The sequence below is a fragment of the Notamacropus eugenii genome, chromosome 2, assembly GCF_028372415.1.
Source record: "Notamacropus eugenii isolate mMacEug1 chromosome 2, mMacEug1.pri_v2, whole genome shotgun sequence".
NCBI classification, from domain to species: Eukaryota; Metazoa; Chordata; class Mammalia; order Diprotodontia; family Macropodidae; genus Notamacropus; species Notamacropus eugenii.
In genome coordinates this window covers 360326450-360338753 of record NC_092873.1, presented here as the reverse complement: position 1 = coordinate 360338753, position 12304 = coordinate 360326450, and positions in this window count along the sequence as shown.

The following is a 12304-nucleotide window of genomic DNA, read 5'->3' as shown; positions in this document are numbered from 1 at the left end:
AAATGGCAAATCACTCCAGTATCTTTGCCAAGAAAACCTGTGGACAGCATTGGCATTAGACACAACTGAACATCAATCTTTCCTTACAGTATAGTGTGATGTAATATAATATAGCATAACACAATAAAGTGTGGCATAATACAACATAAAATATTAAAACATAATCCCAGTTTTGACACTTACCTCTCCATGCCTTAGTTTCTTCATCTATAATAATACTTGCACTATCCCCTGTAAAATATTTTTATGAGAAAAGGACTTTGTAAACCTTACAGCATTTGAAAATGTGTATCATAATCCTCATCATCATTGTAATGTAAGAGAATTGTTCTAGCAAGTTTCTCAACAATTCCCAATCACCTTGATGAGATTATGGGGCCTTTGGAGATATCTGAGGGGCATGTAGTATGAATGTAGTATGTAGTATGGATGTAGTATGGATGTGTCCACTGTAACCCTGTCAGTTGGACACAGGGTACTCAAGATCACAGTCTCAGAGATCATAGGGTGATAGAGTTAGAGCTGAAAGGGAACTTAGAGTCCATCTAATCCAACATCTTCATCTTACAGATGATGAAATTCTGGCCTCAAGTTAGTGACTTAGCCCAAAGCTACACAGATGGTGAGTGGAATAACCAGGATTTGAATCCAGGCCCTTTAACTCCAAATCCATCATGCTCTCCATTGCTAATCACCTAATGATGGTTGGTGGATTGAACGCTGAGGAGAAGACTTGTTGGAAGAGCTTTCTCCTCTCTTAATGCTCTATAAAAGTGAGCTTTGAGACCTGTCTTTGTCTTTGTTTCTCTCTCCTCTCTTCTCACTCCTCCTTCAGAAGACAGATCAATACCACAAAGCAGATCTGAAATTTTAAGGGTGGGAGGGCCTGAAACAGCTGGTAGCAACTTGTGTTAGATGGCCAAATTATACCTGTGTTTGCACATGCCCTGGGAGGTATTTCATGACAATGTTCCTGGACCCCAAACTTCTTTGTTGAGGATGGAGAGTTTTGAATTTCCTGTGATCTTGGAATCTAACCATCTAGACAAGAGAAGAGAGATTTCCTGGACAGAACTAGATTTTGGGGTTGCCTTGTATTCAAATTCAAGAGTTCCTGAATTTGAAAGTTCAGGAGAATCCAACCTTCTGGAGAGAGAAGGGGTTTCATGATACAGTGCAAACCTTTAGGATGAAGATTACCCATATAGTTCCTGCTCAGGGTCCCATATGGATAGCAAAGCCAGTGAGTTACTTCCACAGCTCTGGTACAATGGAAAAGGGGTTGCTTGTTCTATGTCCCTGAAAAACAAGGATAGTGTTAACCAGTCTCTTGAGGAAACTGTAATACTCTGTGGAACAAATAGTTGTACCAGTAGCAGCCCCAAGTTCAGCTCCCTTCTGGGAGGAACTGATGGGCTACTTGACTTCCTTATATGTTTTTTCTTTTTGCTTCCGTGAGTCCTTCACATCTTTAAATTTTTCTGTGAGGTGAAATAGGACACTCTCTAAGAGTAACTCCAGGTGGAGACAATGATTCAGCAAAAGAAAATGACCCTCTTGGGGTCAGCTTCCAGAATCAGATCTGGTCTGGTCAGGTTAGGATTCTGGTCAGATTCAACCCAGTCAATAACTCCTGCTATAAGTACCTAAGAGATTTGCTAACAAATGACACTTGAGATGTCAGTCCGGTAAGACCATTACCATCTGGGAGAATCAGAGAAGGTTTCATGGAGGATGTAGTGTTTGACCTGAGCTTTAAAGGACAGATAGGATATTTAAAGCATGGGCATAGGCAAAGGGACAAAGGAGGGAAAGTGGACTTTTCCAGTGTTCTCCCCAGCTCAACACTGGGATACCTCAGTTGCCATACTATTTGTATAGCACAGCTTAGTACACAGTAGAATTTGAGGCCCAGTTTCTGGATTAAGCTTTTTTTTTTTAGAGGATATATTTTATTTTTACATCACCTGCATTTCCCAGAAAAAGGTGTAGTACTTACATCATGCGTACTGCCATGGAGACAGTTCACCAATTTGGTGATGTTCTTGAACTTGTTTTTCTGGGATTATTTTGGATGCTTTAGGTAGATAGAAGCAAGAAGAACTTACCATCCATCTTGTTCCTACCAGGTGGGATTCTGGGCTGCAGAGACAGGGTCAAGTGGCTTATGGAGGGTCATTTTCCCCTGCCTTCCCCTGACCTATATAACCCTGACAGCCCTTATAGCAGAAAAAAAGGAAATAACTCTTCACTCCAGCTGAAAACCAGTGGGGGCATGCTGATGAGATTCCAGAGGAATCAGAAGGAGCTTTGCTTTCTCCCTCACTTGTCTGCTAAAGAGGGATTAGCTCAAAACTCACGTCTCTGTTAAGCTTGTAGATTATTTCTTTTCCCTTCAGGAGAGGGCTGATTCTATTTCCCATCACAGCAGCTCAGCAGCTGTTTCTTTACAAATGACTTGTTCCCCAATTGCTTATGATTACTGTTATTACATATGGACCTATTTCCCCTTTATATAAAAGGAAATCTAGTGTGGATGAATCCTTGGCTTGGGTAATTAATGACAACACTGGGTAGGGTCTGAGGAGAGGTTCTGATCTCTGCAAAGAGACGGGGGACGTGCTTCTGCTTCGTTGGCCAAAGAGGGAAGAGTGAACAAGATTGATTCCATTTGGAAGGCCCAAGAGCAATAGAGAGAGCTAGGGGATTGTATATCAGACTCCTAGGCAAATGCAAGTTTACTTACATAAACAGGAGAGTCCGACTCAGGCTAGTCGCCTGGTGTGTTAGTTCCATATTAGAATTCAAGCAGCACTAAATAAGGAAGAAAGAAACTGAAGCAAAAACATAAGGAAAGGAAAATGAAACAATATATAACAATTCATTGAAAGGAGTGACTGAATCTGGGAGAGTCCAAAAAAGACAGTCTCAGGTACGTAAATAATTAGGTCCCTGTTGTGGGTGGAAACTCTTTAAACTGATATAGCTCCCCTGCCTGTCCTCAGCTAATTAAACAGGGGAACGATTGGCACATTTGTCCACATCCCCAATTCTCTGGCTCCTGGGGAGAATTTAGCATTGTCACTTTTAATATCCCCCCTAAATGGCTTGCACCAAAGAATCACAATAAAATCCTTGTGGCAAAATTGTGGTTGGTCTCTCAAATTCTAGATTACACATATGAAAAAAAAAAGAATAGAACTCAAATAGTTTCTTCAGCACAGTTGTTATAAAATCCTAAAATTGCAGGGATTTGCCTTAGCTCTCATTCTTTCACTGTTGGGGTCCTTTAATGGCTAGCTATGTCCATATACAGTTATAGGACTGAGGACTGCTGATTTAGCTGCATTGTCATTTCCAAAAACAAATGGTTGACAGAAGTGTGACTCCCTTCAGCTGGGAGAGTACCCCCCCTTTTGTTTTCCAGGAACCTCCCCCCTGCCCTCACTGAGTGATAATGACCATTAGCTAAACAAAGGCAAATGTTCCCAGTGAAGGCTCAGCATAACTAGTTCTTCTGAATTTGTTCAGAAGAGGAACATTTCTTCCCTATTTCCACACAACCCTCTGCATCTCCAAATTCAGGCCCTCTAGGGTGCTCTGAAGGTAAACTGAATTCTGAAGGGCTCCCTTAGAAGTTGGAGGAGGCTTACATTACCAGGCTTGAAGGCCCAACAAAATGAAGGGCCTAAAACACAGTTTATCCCAATTATCTTTACAGTGTAGTTGTATTCACACTGTTCCCTTCCTGTTAAATGGCCACAGAAAGTTTACCCTTCAATTTCCCAGGAGTCATGAGTGCCTTTATAGTAAAAGACCATCATTTCTCGAGATATCACCAAAAGTACCACTAGAAGCATGAAGACCAATCCAAGCTTACTTTCCTCTGAAACTTGGGTCCTTCTTCTCACTTTGATGAATTAATTATGCCCTAATCCTCCCAACCGATCAATTGCTGTGGCCTGGTCCTGACTCAGGCCAGTCCCCTGATAGTTTAGATTTGATATTGGGACAGGGATTGGGAGGAGGGGGGAGGTGAAGGGGAAAGTGTGGCAGTTAACCAAAGGAGATCTACTTAGCCATTGAAGGAGAAGGATGTTGAATAACGATATACATCAAGGACACCTTGAGATGATTCAACTGAGCGCTTCCAGTTCTGATGGTGATTCATCAGTAAAACTTAGGAGAGCTTCCCCATCATGGATGTTTTATATTCAGGCAATGGGGAAGTGACACCAACAGTCAGAACCCATCTGGGACTAATGGGGGTAGAGCCATCACCACCAGGGTTGTCCTATACCCTCTGCCTTCCTCCTTTGCCCAGCTATTCTTGGTGCTCATAGGGCTTGGAAAAGATGGGAGTTGACAACTCTTCCCTCTGAAGAGTTAAAAAAATACCAAGTCTTAGCATGAGCCCTCTTAGCATCTTCCAGGCCTTCCCTTCTGCTCTGTCCTTTCTAGTACTCTCAATTCCTTATGAAACTGAAGGACCTCTGGGCATTGTCATCTAATCCACCACTGTGCCCTTAGGATTTTTATCAGCCCTCAAACTGAACTTTCTTTTATATGTTGGTCTCCCTCAATTAAATCTGAGCTTCTTGAGAGGAGGGATGGATTTTTTTGACTCACTTTTTCAGTTTTTCTGTTTATATTCCTAGCACTTCACAGTAAATGTTTACTAACTACTTGTTTCATCCACTCATTCATTCATATAACATCATCAAATTAGAAGCAGACCATCAAGGTATATGAAATTTAGGAACTTCTCCTTGGATGGGTGGTGGTAGCCAGACTTTATCACTAAAGTCCCTGAATATTATGACTATACTAAAAACAGTTCACACTTCTATACTGCTCTGATGCTTACAAAGTACTTTACATTCAATAGTCCTACAAGGTAAAAAGGATAACTATCATGAGTTTCATTTTACAGATGAGGAAACTGAGGCTGGAAAAAGGTTAAGTGACTCGCCCAAGGTTGTACAGTTAGTAGGGGTCAGAACGTAATTAGATCTTCTGACTCCTAGGCCAGTGCCTCTCACCAACCCATGTAGGAAGCAATTCCTCTGATACAGGATGCCCAAACTTTTTGCTCTGATCAGAAGTATTAGCTGGGAGATGGAAGACTGAGAGATGACATACTTGCAACAGAGGCTAACATATCTGGAGAGGGCCAAAGTAAGGTGCGTCCATAACTGGAGATAAAAGTTTAGAGTCTCCTTGAAAAGAGTGTCAGAAAATGGAGAGGAGTAACTTGAAAGAAGGGTATAGGAAATAGAATGGGGAGAGAAAAACTATGATATACAAAGGCAATGATATACAAATGCTTCTTGGCTGAGAAGTCTGAATGTAAAACAGATTGAAAAAATAGAAGGCAAAGATATTAGAAAGGGATTAGGAAGGCTCTGGGAGATTAAAATTCTGAAAAGAAGCAAAGATATTACAAGGTACAAATGTGCATCATAAACCAATGACAAATAAAATAAGACCTCTTTAATTCATACTTCATTCATTTGGCATTTGTGATGAATCCTAGTGGGATAGGACAAAGGAAGGGTAGATCAAAGATGCTAAGAGTGGGGTCAGGAGGAAAGTTTGCTAAATAAATGAACAGCAGATTTTCTGGAGGTGTGTTCAGCCTACTTACGAAGGCCAGCTTTTTGAGCATTTTAGAATCACCTATTTACCTATGTTCATTTTAAAGTATTCTTCCCCCCTCTTTGAAAAGAATCCTTAAAGACTGACACCTTCTGGGTACTTCATTAGCCAGTTTCTATTCTAACTTGGGTTCCTAGACTTCCAACCTGGATAGCATTGCTATGGAAATGAGACAGGCAAGGAGATGCTATTCCAGAGTTTTCTTGTACAGTGATGCCTTTTGGACTTTCTGAGACTGTGGGTTTTGGTTTGGGGGTTTTGGGATTTGTTTTGTTTTTTTTTTGAAAATTCGGTGAGGGAGAAGCCAGAAGGAGTATGTTCATGCTCCAGCTTAAGCCTCACAAGTAGGGGCGTAAGCAGTCTTCTGATCTCTGCTTCCTTGTACCCTCCTTCTGAAACTGATGAACTGCCATCACTGGACAGAGTAATGAGTTCCGAACAGACAAAAAGAGCCTTATGAAAGTCATGGTTGATGAGACAATGCAAACACTGTGCCAGGTTACCACCCTTGTCCTCCTTCTGGGTAAGGGAGCATCTCTTCACTAACTGCCCAATTTAACCTAGTTTTTTGTCTTTCCTTCCTTCTTGGGACATGGAAAATGTTAAAGTGACAAGAAACTAATTCTGCTTTTGCAACTGACAACACAAACTGAAGACAGATTCTTCCTGTCCAACAAACTGTTCCCTCCCTCCCCGCACCACTGCTCCCTGCCCAACAAATTGTTTTCCCTTCTTCCTACTGATCACTGTCCAATGACTTCCCTCCTTCCCCTGACTGCTATATATTATATACTGTACTATATACTATAAATCCAACTGCTGCTAAATCCTTATCTGATGTGATTGATGCTGGAATAGGTGAAATTAAGGGAGAGGTTTAGATCTCTGTGGAGGAACAGGAGAACCATCCCTGAGAGGAGGAGAAAACACTGATTCCTCTGAAAGTATCAGATACAGTGGAAGCAACTGAAATGAGAACTAGGCAAATATAAGTTTCTATAAGCAGAGGAGCCTATAAAAAGAGAAAGAATCATGTAGACATATACAGTCCTTAAACCTAGTAGAGATAAGTTCTTGAAACAAAAGTGAACCAAGTCTGGGAACTGGGGGTGGGATGCAGAATTATCTCCCATTATTCTTCGCACAGTCTCTATTTAAACCAAAGTAGACTATCTCCCATTTTATCCTGTAATCTTCTGTCTCCTACAAAACTAGCTGATGAAGTAAATAAAGCTGGAGTCAGGAAGACCTGAGTTCAAATCAAGCCTCAGATACTAGCTAACTGTGTGATCCAAGTTACTGAATCTTGGTCTGCTTCAGTTTCCTCAACTGTAAAATGAGAATAATAACAGCACCTGCTTCCTAGGGTTGTTGTGAAAATAAAAATGAGATAATTGCAAAACTCTTCACCTAGTGCTTAGCACATAGTAGGCACTTAATAAATAGTTTTTTACTTCCTTGCATGCATATATCCTTTTTGTCCCCTATGTATGGATTGAACTCTCCTTATCTGTGCCTGTTGAACTCCTTCTCTTCCTCCAGGGACCAATTCAGGTGTCCATCACCTCCTGAAAGCTTTTTCAGAGCACCCTTCCAGCCCCCATCACCAGCTGACAATGATCTTTTTTTTTTTTTTAGATTTTCTTAGAGAACTTTCTCTGGTATTCACCCTACTTTGTATCATACTTATTTATGAATGTAGCTATGACTGTGAGGCTGACTACATCTCCCTTCTCAGAGTTCTAGGGGTTCCCCCACTCCTGGCACTGGGATAGCTTTCTCTAATGCTGTTAGCTCAAGTCCCCATTCTGTTTTGTTTCTCCCATCATTAAGTGATTATCTCCTCAGTTCCATTTTACCAGTTATAATCAATTCGCTTTTTACAAAGGGATATTTACTGCAAAGATATAGCAAGAACAGAAGTTGTGAATATTTTCCTCCAACAGCTGGGGCCACGCTTTCCGCTCTGACCCCTTGGTCCCTGGGAGAATGGGCTCCACCTTAACAAGATTCTATATAGCATTTACCCTCATGGGTTCACTTCCAAATGCAGCATAGCTGCTAGATATGTCATTATCTCTGCTGCTGCTGGCCTGGGTCCCTAACAGAGATAATTCCTTAGGACCTCAATATTGAGATGGGCTTATTGTGAAAGCTGGCATGGATTCTAGGTCCTGAATTTCTGACGGTTTCACATTCCAACCTTTTGAAGTCCATTAGGTCCATAGCTATCTCCTATACCTCTTTACCTGAACAAACTCAAAGACAGAAAGAACAAAAGCCCCGATATACCACCACATGTTGGCCTCAGATGGGGAAGGCCTTGGGCATCTCCCTTACATCAAGGGACTTGCTTTTTCTGGTCAAGGCCTTTTGATTGGACTGGTTCTGGCTACCCAACTAATTAGCAAGCTGTCTCTTCATTATGTGGTTAACCAAACAGAACCAATTATGAAATGTCTGTACATGCTCCAAAATCAGAGCAGAGCACTTTATTACAGAGCTTCATTCTTTTCTAGAAGTAGACTTTCCTATGGAGATTGTCCCCATTATAGGTATATGGCATATCCCACTCCCCATTAGCTCCTGAAGAATAGGAATTGTCCTTTTCTCCTTTGTGGGTCTAAAGTCTCGCACATAGTAAAACCTTGTGAGGTGGTGCTATTATTATCATTTTTCAGATAATGAAACTGAGGCAGTGATCACATAGCTAAGAAAGGTCTGAGGAAGGATCCAACACTCAGTCTACCGCATATACCTCAAATCATTGTACTGAAACAGAGATGACCAAATGAGAGTGGGCAACATCTCAGAATTACAAGTCAGAAAAGAAACAGGCTATGTATCACACACATCTGGAGTAGGACTCAGCCAGTGGCTCAGATTTTCTACTATAGATGAATGAAGGAATTTAGGAAAGTGGAGTGAATCTGGCAGGTGAATTCTTCACCTTTGACCGCTAGGTGTCTCTGTAGTCCTAACATAGGAGATGTGGGTGATTGGGAGTGGGGAACGGAGGGGAGAAAATGAAGCATTAATCTTAGCTGTTTATTGTCCAGGATGGATGAACTGGCCACCGGGTGGGACCGAAGTGTGTCTAAGTGAAGGAAGTGAGGAACAAAGGGAAAGGGAATAAAATGAAAGGAGAATCTTTGAAGAGAGTGGAGAGGATAGGGAACCTGGGAGATGTCAATAGCTTTTTTTTTTTTTTTGGGAGGGAGGCATAGTGAGGGTGGTCCTAGACATACTTTTTCCCTGGCTGAGCAGGAGTGAAAGACTGGTGCTTCTGCAAGCAAGAAGCTAATCAAAGGTCAAGAAGGGATCCTGAATCTATCTCTGTTCAAGCTGCCTTGTTTCAAGGAGAATTTTTTGCATTGGAGAAAACGACCATTGCTAGTTGCCTTGCTTAAGCAACTAGGTGGTGCAGTGGTTAGAACACTGGGCTTGCAATCAGGAAGACTTATCTTCATAAGTTCAGATCTGGCCTCAAACACTTACTAGGTATTGAAAAAGCTTAACCCCATTTGCCTCAGTTTCCTCATTTGTAAAATGAACTGGAGAAGGAAATGGCAACTCATTCCATTATCTTTGCCAAGAAACCCCCCAAGTGGGTTCACAAAGAGTCATACACAGCTGAAAACAACAACAAATGTACCATGCACTGAGCTAAGTGAGAGGGATACAGAGAAAGAAAAAAAGATGACTTTTGCCTGTAAGGAACTCAGTCTAATGGGAGACAACAAGCAAGACAGACAAGCTGTAGACAGGATGAATTGCAGATGATCAACAGAGGGAAGGAACTGGAATTAAGGGGCATAGGATAAGGATTCCTGTAGAAGGTGGGATTTTGGCTGGGATTTGAAGGAAGTCTAAACGCATTAAAGTATGAGCTTGGTTAGGAATCTAGGGTCCTATGGAAGGGAAGAGAATCATACTGCTCACTCACTCCTCCCTTACTCCCTTTCTCAGGTGCTAATCTGTGGATCTTAAGACATTCCCTCTTCTTTAGAAGACACGCAAATTGGTCTCACCTTCATATATACTTTCTCTTCTCTCCCCAGTGCTTTCTCTTATCCCCGTTTGTTTTGTGAACCAAGGTGGAGCTATAGTCTTTAGCTAGCTTATTGTCCTCCACCGGGGTAGATTTCCTGATCATCTCATTTGTTAGGAACATTGTTGCAGGATTAGAGAATTAACCCTTTCCAACTGACCTAGGCTTCCTTTCCAAGGCCTGGTTATTCTTCATTTACTGTAGCTAGGGGTTGGATTATAGTATACACCACATACAGCACAAAGTGGGGATGAGCCTATGAGGGCACAGAACATGACTGAGTGTGCCCTGGCCATTTTGGAAGATGTGCTCAAGACACTGAAGGCCTTGGCACTTTGGGAGGATAAAGCAATCCCTTGGTTCCTTTGAAAGCAGAGGAGGGGGAAAGAGATGTGTTAAAAGACGATGGCCCATGGGGCAGTGGAGAGAGTAGCAGTCCTGGAATCAGGAGGACCTGAGTTTAAATCCAGTCTCAGACACTTACTAGCTGTGTGGTGCTGGGCAAGTTATTTAATCCTTATTGTTTTTAAAAAAAAAAAAAAAGGAGGACATCCCATTGACAGAAAGAGGCACCTCTTGAATGTACTTTGTCAACTACTACCGCTTTTGCTCTCTTATTTTGCCTTTTAGTATGTGTAGCATGGAACTCTCAACCCTGGGACTTACAGTGGCAGGTGAGAATTGCCCACGACAGCACCTAGAAAAATTGGAGCCTGGGCTTCTTGGCTGCCTCTTCTGCTTGTGTTTCTTTCTCTGATTCTGGTGTAAGGTGCCTCTGTTATTTATACATGTTTATTTACTGATGAGGTAAGAAAAAGGATACTTATGTGAGAAACCATTGAGGAAAGTGGGCTCCTACAGGAAAGTACTTAGGAGAAACACAGATAGTTCTGAGAGGTCCTGAAAGGAATCAGCCTCGGTGAAAAATATTGAAAGGATAATGACAGAAAGCATTCCCTAAGAAAAAAGGGCTTATTGAATTAATACCAATACTATACAAATTATTCTCACAAATTGAGAAAGAAAGCTTGCTATTAAACTCTTTTTATGAGATGAATATAGTCCTAATACCTAGATGAGGGAAGGATGAAGCAAATAGGGAAAACTATAGATTAACATCATTAGTTTATTTTTAAAAATATAAATAAAATCCTGTCAAAACAGATTACAGTTAATTTATCCAAGAAACCATTTATTACGATCAAACTGGATTTATGTTAGGGAAGCAAAGATGGTCCAACATTGTGAAAACAATTTATGTAATTAAATATCTAAAAAATAAAACCATAAGATTGTCTCAATAGATGCAGAAAAAAAAGCTTTGATAAAATACAACACTAATTTATACTAAAAACCTTTAGAGAGGGATATTTTTGATATCTTAAAAAGTATCTACCAAAAATGAAAAATATGCATCTTTTGCATTGGGGGTACACTGGATACTTTCCTAATAAACACAGGAATAAAGCAAGGAAATTCCTCAGTATTATTTAATATAGTTATAGGAAGGCTATAATTAACAACATAAAAAGAGAAGTAAATTAATGGAGTAAAGATTGACAAAGAAGAATAAAACTCTGCCTATTTGCTGATGACATGATAGTTTACTTAGAAGATCCAAGGGAATTAGCAGAGAAACTAGTTGAGGCAATAGCTGCAGAAAGTTGCAGGTTATAAAATAAATCCCACCAATATCAATTGCATTTCCATAAACTAACAAGAAAATCCAAAAGGCAATAATAGAAAGGGAAATACCATTCAAAATAACGACAAAAAGCATGAAGTATTTGGGATTCAATCCACCAAAGTACATTCAATACTTATGTACATTAAGTTACAAAATATTCCTTAAAAAATAAAGGGCTCCCTCCAGCCCCTTCCTTCATTGGTGAGTTTTCCCAAAAAATGCCATGTTAGGGAATAGCCCCAGATCAGTCATTCTTCATTCTCCAGATTTAGACACATGTCTTCGCTACATCCTGACTGCCTCCTGGGTATATATTGTCTTCTCATGACCAAGGATTGCTTTTCTTTTTCCTTCTATTTGTATTCACAGTACTTAGCATAGAGCCTGGAACATTGTAAATGTTTAGTAAATGCTCATTGATTGATTGAGAACAACTGAAGTAGCTGGAGGAATATTCAATATTCATGACTAGGCCATGTTTATACAATAAAAATGACACTACTATAAAAGTTAATTTACAGTTTTAATGTTAGATGAATCCAACTATCAAAGGGATACTTCCTGGAACTTGATAAAATAATAACAGAATTCATTGGGAGAAACGAATTTCAGGAGAAATATAGACAGAAGGTATGAACACATGGAGAATAGCACTTTTTTTAATCTCAAACTATACTATAAAGTAACATTCACCAAAACCATTTAGTATTGGTTAAAAAATAGAAAAGTATGTAGAACTAGACAAAGGAGAATCAGAAATAATGTGACCCAAGGATCCAGTGTTTGATAAAACTGAAAACCTTATTTTATTGAGAGAGAGAGAGCATAGTGCTGGGGTTGGCATCAAGAGACCTGGTTCAAACCTTGCTTCTAACATCTACTAGTTGGGTAAACATGGATAAATCTTC